Source organism: Phalacrocorax aristotelis, chromosome 1 (genome assembly GCF_949628215.1).
Source record: "Phalacrocorax aristotelis chromosome 1, bGulAri2.1, whole genome shotgun sequence".
In the NCBI taxonomy this organism is placed as follows: domain Eukaryota; kingdom Metazoa; phylum Chordata; class Aves; order Suliformes; family Phalacrocoracidae; genus Phalacrocorax; species Phalacrocorax aristotelis.
The window spans coordinates 175,338,843-175,351,161 of NC_134276.1; the positions used below are offsets into that span (position 1 = coordinate 175,338,843).

Here is a 12,319-nt window from a genome sequence, read left to right on the forward strand (position 1 = left end):
TCATGACCAAAGATGTCAACAAGACAACCATTTTGCTGTGATATAATTTTTCAGAGTACCAGATTTTCCTTTCTAGACCATTCTAATTTAACTTCACTCTAGACCTAACTTGAAAATACAATTCCTACTATACACAGCACTCTGAAACCAACAGCCATTTCCCAATTTTTAGAGTAAGAAATTGCATAAGCTTAAAATATACATCCTATATTATTTTCCACATTACCAGCTTCTGTTTCATCTTAATACAGAATTTTTCCCCTGCTGCTTTTTTTCCCACACACCTTCATTTAAAAAAATTTACACCCTGAAGCTTTAACGTCACGGTGTATTCCCACATAAAGAGATATACCATGAATTTAAGGGGGTCACATGTTAATGGCATCATCTAAAGCAGATTTCTATGTCCAAATTACACAAAGCTTTTTAAACAGATTCGGCACTACAGCTCAGAAAACAATTTCACCTCGGTCACAAACCACACCAAAACTATAGCCTTACATTTAGGTGGAAGCTGGGGGGTGGGTGTGTGCAGGGAAGTGAGCAAGGAAGAACTAAGCTAACCCCAAAAAGCACCATGCCCAATCAGACGCAAAACTTACTACAGTTCAGAGGGGAAAAACACACACTCTAGCAACACCTGAGCTACCGCTCTTCTCCAAGAGCTTTGCCAACCAGGAGAGGCAATACAAGCCTTCCCATACTTTGCCAGTGCCATTCTTCTCTTCATTGAAAAGATGGTATTGTGATTAGCAGTATTAATCCACATTCAGAATACCTGGGTTCAGTTTTCAGCCTTGCAACAGGCTCCCCAGTAAGGCCTTAGGCACATCACTTAGGATTCAACTGTCCCATGTCAGGTGTCTAAAAATTAGCTGATACGTCTCATTTAGTGATCCCAGACTTTTTATATTCATTGGAAAGGAACAGATACCTCCAGAGAGCAGTCCATCTCACACCAAGACAGATGCTTAAGGTAGGTCAAATGAATCACCTTCTGAGGGTATTTAAAGTTAAATGAGATGAATCCCATCCTTAATCTCCCTCTGCCATTGATCCCCATCTGTCATATGGGATTTATGTTTCACCACATCAATAGGACACTACTTTGATTGGCTCCTGTGTAATATAAACGACCAGCTGATATGTACAGACTTGTACACATACTTCACAGAAACTAATGCTAAAATCTTTAGCTGAAATCTTCAGGTCCACCTTCAGGACAGCCTATCTGGGCAGTTATGGTTTTGGCTTTTGATTTGTTTCACCCATTTATACTATGATGTATCAGGGTAGGACTAGATGTTCTCCTGTATCAACTTCTCACTGAAAGGAGGAGCAGAAATCTCTAATAATTACACTAACCTCCAAACAGATAAACTGGCTCCCGTATTGGGGAAGCTGATGTAGCAGAACTTTTCTAATTCCTTTATCATAGAAACCTTTAGAAATTGCATTTTGCCATGAAGTAGCTACTCTCTTAAGTATTACTGGAGCTAGAACTGGTTTATCTCCTTTATGCCAGATAAATTCCCTCCTGGCCACATAAGGCTAAAATCCAGCCCCTTTGTACCATCCCACCTGCAAATACTTCAAATCCCTGTTGTGAGCATGGCATTATGTGTAAAATAGCTTTCTTCCATAGCAAGCCAAATAGTTCACCCAGTTTTCAACTGAGAAGCAGCAAATCAGATTACTGGGAAACAGGAAACTTTTTTCTATTTAAAAGTGTTCAGTTTTACACGGATGAAGGTAAAGAGTCTGTAATGAGTAGCTCAGCATAGTTTCTAATTAGAGCTCTAAACTTAGTGTCTAAGATCCTTAGTATGAACAGTACAGCCTTAGTGACCAGCAAAATATTCTTATACCTAGCAGAGTGCCTAACAGACAAGTGTTCACATTTTCAAGTATGAAATTTTCATGATACAATTAAAATCCCTTTGAAGGAGAAGGTTGATATGGCTACAGCAATGAATTGTTTATTGATCTCTGGGGGCCTTAAATAATGGCACTTTTTCAACATTTGGACTAATTATTATTTGTTTTGCAGAACAGTCCACATCCCCAGTCAAAGATCTGGATCCTATTACGTTAGGCACAGTATAAACACATTACAAGATATGTCAGGCCCTGTTCTAAAGAGACTGCAGAACAAACACTGCTTCTCACAAACATGGAGCAGCTCTTGATGAAACAGCTGTCACTGGTTACAACCCACATTTGGAATTCACCATGTTAACAAAGGATGTGGAGAGGTGAGCATCGCCCCTGGATCTTTTCCTTTATTCCATACAAAAGGAAAAAAAAGGAGAAACTTGCCCACAATACATTAGTATGTTTGCCAAAAAAAAAAAATACTGCTTTTTATTTTTCCCATGTGTCCAGGCAAGTAAGCAGCCTACCAGAACAAGACAGGTTTAAAAGCTTAACTAGCTATTCTAAGCAATGGTGGCAATAAATTACTTTTTGTCTTGCCTTCCAATTCATCTATAAGTGCTTTGAAGAAAAAAAAAATAATCTGAATTTCTGGGATCTAATTCAGCTCATCTAATAAAATTAAATATGATTTACTGAGAAATATGTTTACAAGAATTCTGGTCTAAGCGAGCCAGAATTGGATGTACAACATTAGGCCAAGTCCGATGGAAAAAGCAATGTGGCCTGAAGCAGTTGCTTTGAAACAGGAAACAAAATTTCAGCATGTGTCCATTGCAGGCTAGCTCTGTGCACCTTATACTAGGAAAAAAACCATGTGTTTACTACTGTTGCAACTAAGTATTGTACTTGCTTTGACTGCATCCACATTTGCCAGGATACTGGCTCCTATGGTGAAAATGCTTACTGCACAATAGACTTAGATTAGACTTAGAGACTAACTTGCTGCGACTAACTAGCTAATGTTGGTTCCTTCTCTGCTATGCAGGGATACATCATACAGGACATCATCTTTATCTCAGCAACAACGGGTACAGAATTTTTGACTGTCACTGAACAACACGCAGCCCCACTACTTACACACTTCGCTACTAGTCCTTTAGTTCCTCCCAGTCCTACTAAAGTTTCACATACATACAGAAAACTCATAGTGAATAATAATGGGGCAATAGCTTTAAACTAAAATAAACTTGACTAATCACAATCTATAGATTTGCTGATTGTCTTTCAGGGTGAGAAAGTTTCAGTACATTCCCTCACTTTTTTTTTTAAATCACTACAGAATGAGATCACAGAATCACAGGTTGGAAGGGACCTCAGGGATCATCTAGTCCAACCTTTTAACACTAAGAACAGTTCTGCATTATTTACATACACCTCTCAAACTTCGGACTTAAAAATCTATTCACCACAATTATCTCTAAGCCTGTTGAAGCAGCTCCCTTTAAGTATCTTACCAGTGCTAAGTAGGAAGGTGGAACAAGTATTTTTCACAGTTTAAGGATAAGTGCCTACATTGCCTCATCAGCATAAATCCTAAGCTATTCAAAATCATCAATATATTTATCCCAAAAGGACCCATGAAACAGCCAATCTTTAGCCTAACAGAAGATAAAAAAACCTTGAATAATTTGTTCACTGTAACAATCTCAATACATCTTCAACTGGGCTCAGTACTCACTACATCCACCTATGGCCACCTGTCCACCCTCACATTCATCCTTTCAAATTCACACATTCACCTACTTAAAACATCTAAAGCCAACACTGCAAACTGTGCTAAGTTTGTCTCTTTACCTCCTCAGAAGGGACTACTTTTCTTCATCACAAAAAAGGTCACAGAACTGAGTGGGAGAAAGCAGTAGCACCACAGACTAAGAGATGCCAGGTGATAATCCCTTCCAGCAAATAATTTAGCTTTATGCTGTGAAATCAGTTAACACTATTGAACTCAAGTTATTTTAAGATAAAAGTAGAAGAGCAGAGTCATTCTAAAAGTCAATTTTCAACCCAAATTAATTAAATGCTCCCAGTTTCATGTTAATACTAAAAAAAAGTTCAAAAAGCTATAACAAGTTCCATTAAAATTGTGCCAATTATTTTTTGTTTCACCTATGTACTATACATATATTTTGGAATCCTGCTGATGGGTACAGATATCCATGAACTTTCTGGAAAGGCAGAAAAAGGTTTTGGCTTTAGGGATACATTTGAATCCTTCAGTAACAGTGCAGAGAGTCTCTGCTATGCCTGCAGAAGTCTGGTTTATCACCTTTAACGGACATGTGGCCGGTTGTTGCTTTGGAAGCCAATTGACACTACATGGACAAATAGTGCTCAGTTCAAAAGTCTGAGCTGATACTGAGATAACATGTATTACTCTTCTAAAATACTGATTTTTATAGTGAGTTTTATGCCTTGCTCACCTAGAAGACAGAACTTCCATCAATATTTATAAAGAATAATTTATGCTAAACAGCTTAATTATTAGCCAAGGTCCAATATGTAAATCCAATATTTGCATATCAAATATTAAAGAAGGTCCAAGTCATTATTAAAAGTGGACATATATTTTGAAAATGACAAATGCAAGAAATAACTATAGCATTGACTTCAGGTGGTTTTGTCCCAGATGATTTTACTTGAAGTTCTCGCTTTTAGCATTTTCTCAGCAAGCTAAAGGAGCACTAAATATGATACACATTAATACAGAAAGCAACCTTTCAATCCTATTATGTAGGATTTACAAAAATAAAACAAACATACAAGATAAAAGCAGCGAAGGCCTCATGCAGCTACAGCATATCATGAAGAAGCAACCAACCTCTGTCAAGGTCACATGGATATTTCCTGGTGTTTCTCTGCTCTAACTAGTAGCTGAGTAAGCAAAGAAAGCTTGAATAGAGAACGCTGAATCTGAAAAGCAAGTGCAAGATAACTCCTTGGTTTTAGTATATGAAAAACAACTCTGGTGAAATGAAAACTATGGAAGAGATAAAAAGGCATCTACTGGCAGACTTCTCCTGAGGTAATATTAGTATGTCCCAGATATAGTTATCATATGCAACTGCTTAACAAATACATCTTTAATTAGAAACAGTTGGGCTGTTAGAAAAGAGGTAAACTTTAATTTCAGGATCCAGAGAGCCTGCAATTTAACCATCACTACACCTCCATTCAAAAGTGTGTTTGTCTTCCGTCTTCGCGTGGACTACTCAAGGAGATCTCTGGCAATTCAGTGGGAGGACACTCTCAAAGATAACACTTACTTGCCACCTCAGTAGAGCCTCTCTTAACAGGCACCAGTTGTGTTACCAGTACCACCAATTAACCAACCATGGCTTGACACACGGAAAGAGGTCATGGAAGATTTTCACAAACACAAGTTCATCCTGGTGGCAAAGCAGAGTTCTGCCATGGCTCCCTGGCTCAAATGCAAGGCACAATTGCCACTTGCAAGGGCAGCTCCAGAACAGGTTTGGCAGAAGAGAGTCCTTCAGGTAGCCTCTGACTGATGGGCACCTGCTAGGGCCTATTTACACAATCCCAGGCCAGACTGATAGGACACATGATATTGGTCCTCCCACATTTTAAAGAGTAACAGGCATTCTCTTTTTAAATGGAATTCCTATTGATACGCACAATTTATGGTTTTAAGACACATCAGAAGAACAAAATAAATGGAAGGAACAGTTATCAATTTCAATGGGCTTTAAATCAGGCCTCAAAGATTAACACCAGTTAGATAAATAAGCAGAAACTCCTTGTCAGTAAGGTGGGACAAAAATAGGATTGTAACACACAAGGGCAGCTTCAGAGGAGTTCATACAGAACTTCTTCACACTAAAGAATAACATGTCACAACACCTTTTACAAAAAAATATTATTTAATCCAAGAGACTCAATGGCAGTTAATGGCTGCAAGTTCAATGGGTTGGTGATTTTTAAGGCCAGGAGGACAGCCGATTAGATTATATACTCTGTTCTCATGATTAACAGAAACCAGAAATCCAGCAATTTTTACATCAAATCTGGAACGTGTACCTCGTCTAGTTAAAAGGTAAGAAAATACTGATCTAGAGACTTCAAGTAGGAAGGTGTCATCTCCTCAGTAAGCTGGCCCATACACTTGCTACTGTGATAGACAAAAAAAATTGATAAGGTTATTTCCAGTCTGAGTGTAGCTTGCATACCTGACCTCACTGCTGCATGAACTTTTACATACTAGAGCACAATTTAATACCAGTTTTTTTTCACAGTGTGGGAATGATGGAAGCTCTTGGCATATACAGCTTTCCAAAGAGAATGGTAAGCTTTTAGGAGTCTCATTAAGAAACAGATTTGGCACATCTCAAATGACACGGCTCCAGTGTCCAATTTCTGAACTAATTCTAGTCGCCCAGCATCCTTTTTGAAGTTGGGCACCCTTCCTACTCTCAACACTTCAGTGTTAACCGATGCATATGGCTTCTCTGCTCTTTAAAATATTGACAGATTATGTTCCCAAGATGTAATCCCCAAGTCTTTTCTCAGAGCCACTCTTTGGGGGAAAAATTGCCATTTTTTTTCCTGGAAGTGGGCAAAAGTATTACAGTTCACTTTGTTAAAACACCTATTCAGATGTAGTAGGATGAGAAACCAAATTAAATCAGTCTATAATAGCACTTTTTTCAACTTTATTTATTAAAATTGGAACAAAAAAAATCAGAACTGTTCTCATGAATATGGATTTTGTGTTTTATTCCAGATCATTGTTAAAGGTAATGAATAGAGTTGGAATAATGGAGATGGCGATTCCCCATATGCTATCTCTTCTGCAATCTATTAAGTAAAAAAAAATTTAATCTGCTCACACGGACAATGATGCCCTTCTACAGTACTATTTCTTACAATCAGATCACCACCCTAAACTAAATCAAATGCCTTACTGAGGTCAAAACACAAGTCTTACAGTTTCAAAAAGAAACAAACAGTCTTTTTCTAAAAAAAACCCACCACTTTCAAAACTATTTTCATTGGAATGTATTACCCTATCAATCTTTAGCCGTCAACTATTGCCCAATAGATTCTGTCTTCTATCAAAAGATCATGCCAGTAAGTTTTCCTTAAGTTACCACATTTAGCCTTAAAAAAAACCACCACACACTAATTGTAATTGTCACATATTCCTCTAAGAATTCCTCCCAGCTCTAAGATTTGATAATAGAAATCAAATAAAACCTGACAATTATAAAGAAATACTCTCCATAGCTTTGGAAAGAAGTAAAAAAGTTTTAATTAATTAAAACTACATGTTACAAGTGGTCATTAAGTGTTCCAAATAAGGAGAGCTAGGTCTAAAGTGTTACTGTTAGAGATGGGTTCCTGAACCAGATAAAGATTCCTTGACAAATGCCTTATTTCCACAGCACTTTCCACAAAAGCACTCCAATTATTTTTCAACTGCCATATCTACATGGTTGTCCAAGCACATGAAGATGAGGGAGTTTGCAGGCAATCGTATGTCTCAGAGCCAAGCTGAGTAATGGTTAGCAGCCTTCCCAGATTGCAACTGCTACTCTGATTTTGAGCCACATATAGGAAAACAATACCCTTAAGATAAAGGTACAAAACAGAACTTGTAGATAGGTTTATAATCAATTTCATCAAATCATCACTGAGCAGCTTTGAGGCACGTATCCTCATGTATTTGAGGCACTGTACTACCTAGTCACCACAACCATGGCTAGGCTATTAAAACTACTACAGTACATTTAGGTACTACAATAAATCCTGCATAACACCTAGGAAACTTGTAGACAGCATCATTAAAGTATCCAAACTGGTTTTATCTGCTTCTGAAGAAAATTTTCTTTTCCTGAAATGTTAATATAATTATTCAGAGTTGATGAAAACCAACTAGTTTGGATAATTTCTCGTGACACTTTTTTTAAAATCAAAAACCGTACAAATTGAGAAGAACCATGTAACTATTAATAGCTTTAGATAACTACACCACACATGAGACATTCTAGATTTACTTTGCCTTCCGATGCATTTCTCCCAGCATCTTTAGGTCTGGCTAGAAAGAAGTGGCACCCTGAGCTGGCAAACCTCTGAGAATTTAAAAGATGGCAGCATCGCTCCCTCTAGGATGGACAAGGAGGAGTGTTCAGTGCCTGCTGTTCTGGGAAAATACTTCCGGACTAGTAGTGATAAGAGAACTGCCTCATAAGCGTTTACAGTAAACGGAAGCCCCATGGAGTGCTACTCATTAAGTCACTGGTGGAAGGGTTTGGGGGGGGAAGACCAAACAAACAAAAAACCAAAAAAAAGAAGAAAAAACCCCCCAGACTACTCTAAAACACTCTGATTAGACATTTGTCAAAAGTAATCCTTACGGAGACATTTTTATTCCAGCTCATATCTAGCTTTCAGTCATTATATGCCTCTTTTTTATTATTTAAACCAGACAACTTTTTTCCACATGCTGCTTGTACAAATCACTTGGCTAGTCCACGTAGTCCCTGCAAGAGACTGCCTGTAGCCTGCTCCTACCATCTCGCCAGAAGAAATCACAAAAAGCCCTTGTCAGTTGTCCTCCTCCTAATGCATTCTGCTTTGGTATCTGGTATTTCTGTAAAAGATACAACAGTATAACCAGCATTTCCTAACTCCCCCCCGCCCCGTCTTACTGGGGTGTATTAGGAAGGAAGAAAGCCTTGTCTAGCAAAGACAACATTTGTACATAACGATCCTGAAAATATTTGTTAACATAATGCTTTGTTTATTCAGTCTGGCAAATGCTTTTATTTTAACCTCAAGTATCTTTAGTAAATGTCAGTGGTAAACACAAATTCATAGTTGGCTAACAAGCCTTCCTTATGTATATTTCTAATTAAGCTTCTTCCTAGATACCAAGTAATGTTTAAAACAAATATTCTATAGAGAATCAAAGTAAATCAAACGATGAAGTATTTCTCTTTGTGAAACTGCACATTTATATGGGCATCACCAGCAGAGGGAAGAAGATCATGGTACCCATGCGTAATAATTCCTCCATGCTTTGCTTCTGGGTATACAGAAATATCTTCTTGCCCCTTTCAATTGTGTTGCAAACTTTGAAGTCTTTTCCACAGCAGGTAATATCAGGTTGCGTGCACTCTTTATTCCGAATGCAATTTCCAGTAAGAATTTATCTGTGTGTTTAAATGTGTATAAGTGTATAAAACCACACACATTCACACATATTTTTAGAATTGTAATCGGACTGCTGAACGGACAAGAAAAGACTGCTGTATACTAAATAAGAGCTTCATTTTCATGTGAGGAAACATAAATTAACTGAGTTTTGTACAGCTGAGTGGCTTAAAAACTTCTGCCAAGACCCCAAGCTGCTCCTTCTTTTTACTTATTACAGCCAACCCTGCCAAAAGACCATAAAAATTGATTTTATGTTTCCGGTCTCTCTGTGCTAGCTGGAAAACTATAGATTTTTTTTTTTTCCCCTAGGTTTCTGACAAACAGAACCTTCCCTTATCTCACACCTTCTCAACTACCATGCTAACTGACTCTTAGCATCTTCTGGGCTCTTATATCCAACTTAAGTTATGATTAAGGTAAGAAAGCGTTTCAGATTGTTAAACACTGTTTCGTATCTATGGTTTTAAAGGGCTTCTCACCAATCAATATTACAGAGAAGGCTATATCCCACTTGCGCTGCTGTGGCATATGCAATAAATGATTATTTTTCACAATTGTTCCGGGGAAGTGTTAGAACTGCACTGTTAGTCTGTGAGCTACCTCTTTAAATTCCAGTATCAAGCCTTAAAATGGATTTAGCATCTTTTGCATCAAACATTAATAAGGCTCACTTAGGCACTCTTAATGTGAAGGAAAATTGGGCTTGTATGAAATGGCTACACTGGAACATTTCATGCTTTTGCAAGTGCAGGAGTATGATTATTTCCTACAGTATGTCATTATCTTCTGCCCTGTGGTTCTTTTTTAAATTATCTCTCCTCACTCGAGCTGCCTGCACTATGTTTTTAAGCTATATAGTTTTCAATTTATGAATTGCATGCATGCAAATTTTGAGCAACTATACCACAAGCCAAGTAATAGACCACATTAAAGCACATTCCCCTCGGACACTACTAATAGAACTACAATTCCAAAAAGCTCGTAAGAGAGATATTCGACTCCCAAGCCATAAAATTGTGTCGTTTTTCTCCAAGATAGACAGGAAAATACTATTCTGGACACACGTGGAATCTCCTTACACTTTTCCTGAGCAGGTTTATTTAAGCATGGCAGGAGATGACATTTCATATGCTCACAAAGCAAATTAGTTTGCTGCCTACTTGTCCTTGTACCCAGAAACTCCCCCTCCCCTTTTCAGGGTCACTCCTAAAACAATTGCTCATCTGTAACTCTAGACATCAACCCACCAGGGAAAGGAATCTCCCCTTAGGTCTACAACTATCACCTTCCATTTCTTAGGATGAAGTAACTCTCTCAGACAAAAAAGGCAGTTTAAACAGCACGTAACAGATTAACGCACAACACGGATAGCACGCTGCGTAGCCGCTCAGAGGATCAATATCGCCATCGCTGATTAGCAGTCTAGTTGTGGTCTACAACATGTATGTGTCTAAAATTACTCTACTGACCTCTGTGCAGGAAATATTATTTCAGAGACAGTGAAACATTATTGCGCTACAGCATTTTGCATGGAGTTTACAAGGTACTAAACAGAGAGCTCCTTCTTCTTCACCTACAAATGGCTATTAAATAAGGAAAATAGGACTTGACATCCCCCAGACAATCAAAAGAAACGATTTATTTGGATGCTAACATCTGCTTCGATATTGTGTCCAAATGCTTTTCTGTGCTCATTTAGGACTCCACTTGGAAAGCTTTTCAGTTACATTTACCTAGAGATTTCTCTCTACCACTTCCCATCTGACAGAAATCACTCAGCTGGGTCTGATGAATAATAGCAAAAGGCAGCTTGTATCAGAGATGATTGAATTACAGACTGTTGAAAGTGCCATAAAGGCTCATTCCAATGACTACATTTAATTTACTTACTATACTGACTAGCAGAAGCTGGTACCCATTTGATATCTTTATTTCAGAAGACTGGAAACAAAAGAAATATTGACATTCATTGCCACCTTCTTACTACTCTACCTAGTAGAGTTTGATAGGCAAAATTAACTTTTAAACAGAGCGCTGATCCCCTGTCTCTACTGTGCGTGCATAGGAACCAGACCATAACGTACCCCAAATCAAAGCAAGGCAAGCGGTATTAAATAAGATGAAGGAAAGAACGTCCGAGGACACAAAATGAAATTGCACGGAAAGAAAATCCATTAGCTTGACAGCCTTTCTAAGTAATGGAGGAAAGGCTCTTTGTAAATTGATCCACAAACGCTTCGATGTTGCCCTGCGGGCAGGAGGCGAGATCAGGGCCGGGGGGGCTGGTGCCGGGGGAGGCACGACGGCATGCCCCCCGCCAAGTCGGGACAGACCACCGGGGGCACGGCGGCGGCCAGGTGGAACCCGGAGAAGCAAGTTGGCCCGGCAGCGGCCGCGGCGCCGGCTCCGGGCACCGGCGAGAAGGGAATGGAGAGCGGGATGGATAGAGGGATGGAGGGCGGCCGGCCGGCGCCCCGCTCCCGCAGCCGAGGCGAGGGGCGACGGCGGGGGACCGCGGCGGATTTATGGGGAGGGGGAGAGCCACGGGCGCCCCCTTTGTCTGAGCCGCCACCGCCCCCCTCAACCCCCCTCCCCACCGGGAGCGCCCCGGGGGCGGGCCCCCGCCCCCGGCAGCCGCGGGCAGAGCCGCCGGGCAGGCGGCGCCGCCAGCCGCCCCCGGAGCATGTGCTCTCCCCCCGCCGGGCCAGCGGGCGCCCCCCCAGCAAACCCCCGCCCGGCGAACCGTCCCCCCGCCCGAGGCGACGCCGCCCGGGCGGCCCCGGAGCGCTGCCTTACCTGGCAACCGGGGCGGGCGCAGCCGGCTCGTCCTTCAGCCGCTCCCCGCGGCGGCGGCACCTCGCGCGCCCGGGCCCCTCCCGCGGCGGGGCTGCGGTGCACGGCGGGGGGGTGCGCGGCGGACCGCCCCCGCGCACGGCAGGCGGACTGTCCCAGCCCCCGGCGCTCGGCAGGGCGGGCGGTGCGCTGGGCGGTAAGTTTCAGCGGCGGCCGGCAGGGCGAGGCAGGGCAGGGCAGGGCAGGGCAGGGCAGGGCGAGGCAGGGCGGGGAGGCGGAGGCGGCACCGGGGGCTGCGCGGCGCCGGGAGCGCCGCCACACTGCAGCGTCTCCAGGAATCCCTCCCGCGAGAGGCAGCCCATCACCCCCGGCCCGCCGCCCTCATTGGCTGGGGGGCGGGGAGACGGGT

General features: G+C 41.4%; 1 protein-coding gene across 2 annotated transcripts in view; it reads right to left on the bottom strand.

Annotated features, from left to right (window-relative positions):
• Positions 1 to 12,002, bottom strand: part of SYT1 (synaptotagmin 1) — a 360,508-nt gene extending 348,506 nt beyond the window's left edge. For both annotated transcript variants that reach the window (XM_075080749.1, XM_075080747.1), the window contains exon 1: positions 11,914 to 12,002. The gene's annotated coding sequence lies outside the window, so the exon portion shown is untranslated. The remainder of the gene's footprint in view (positions 1 to 11,913) is intronic.
• Positions 12,003 to 12,319: the final 317 nt, after the last annotated feature.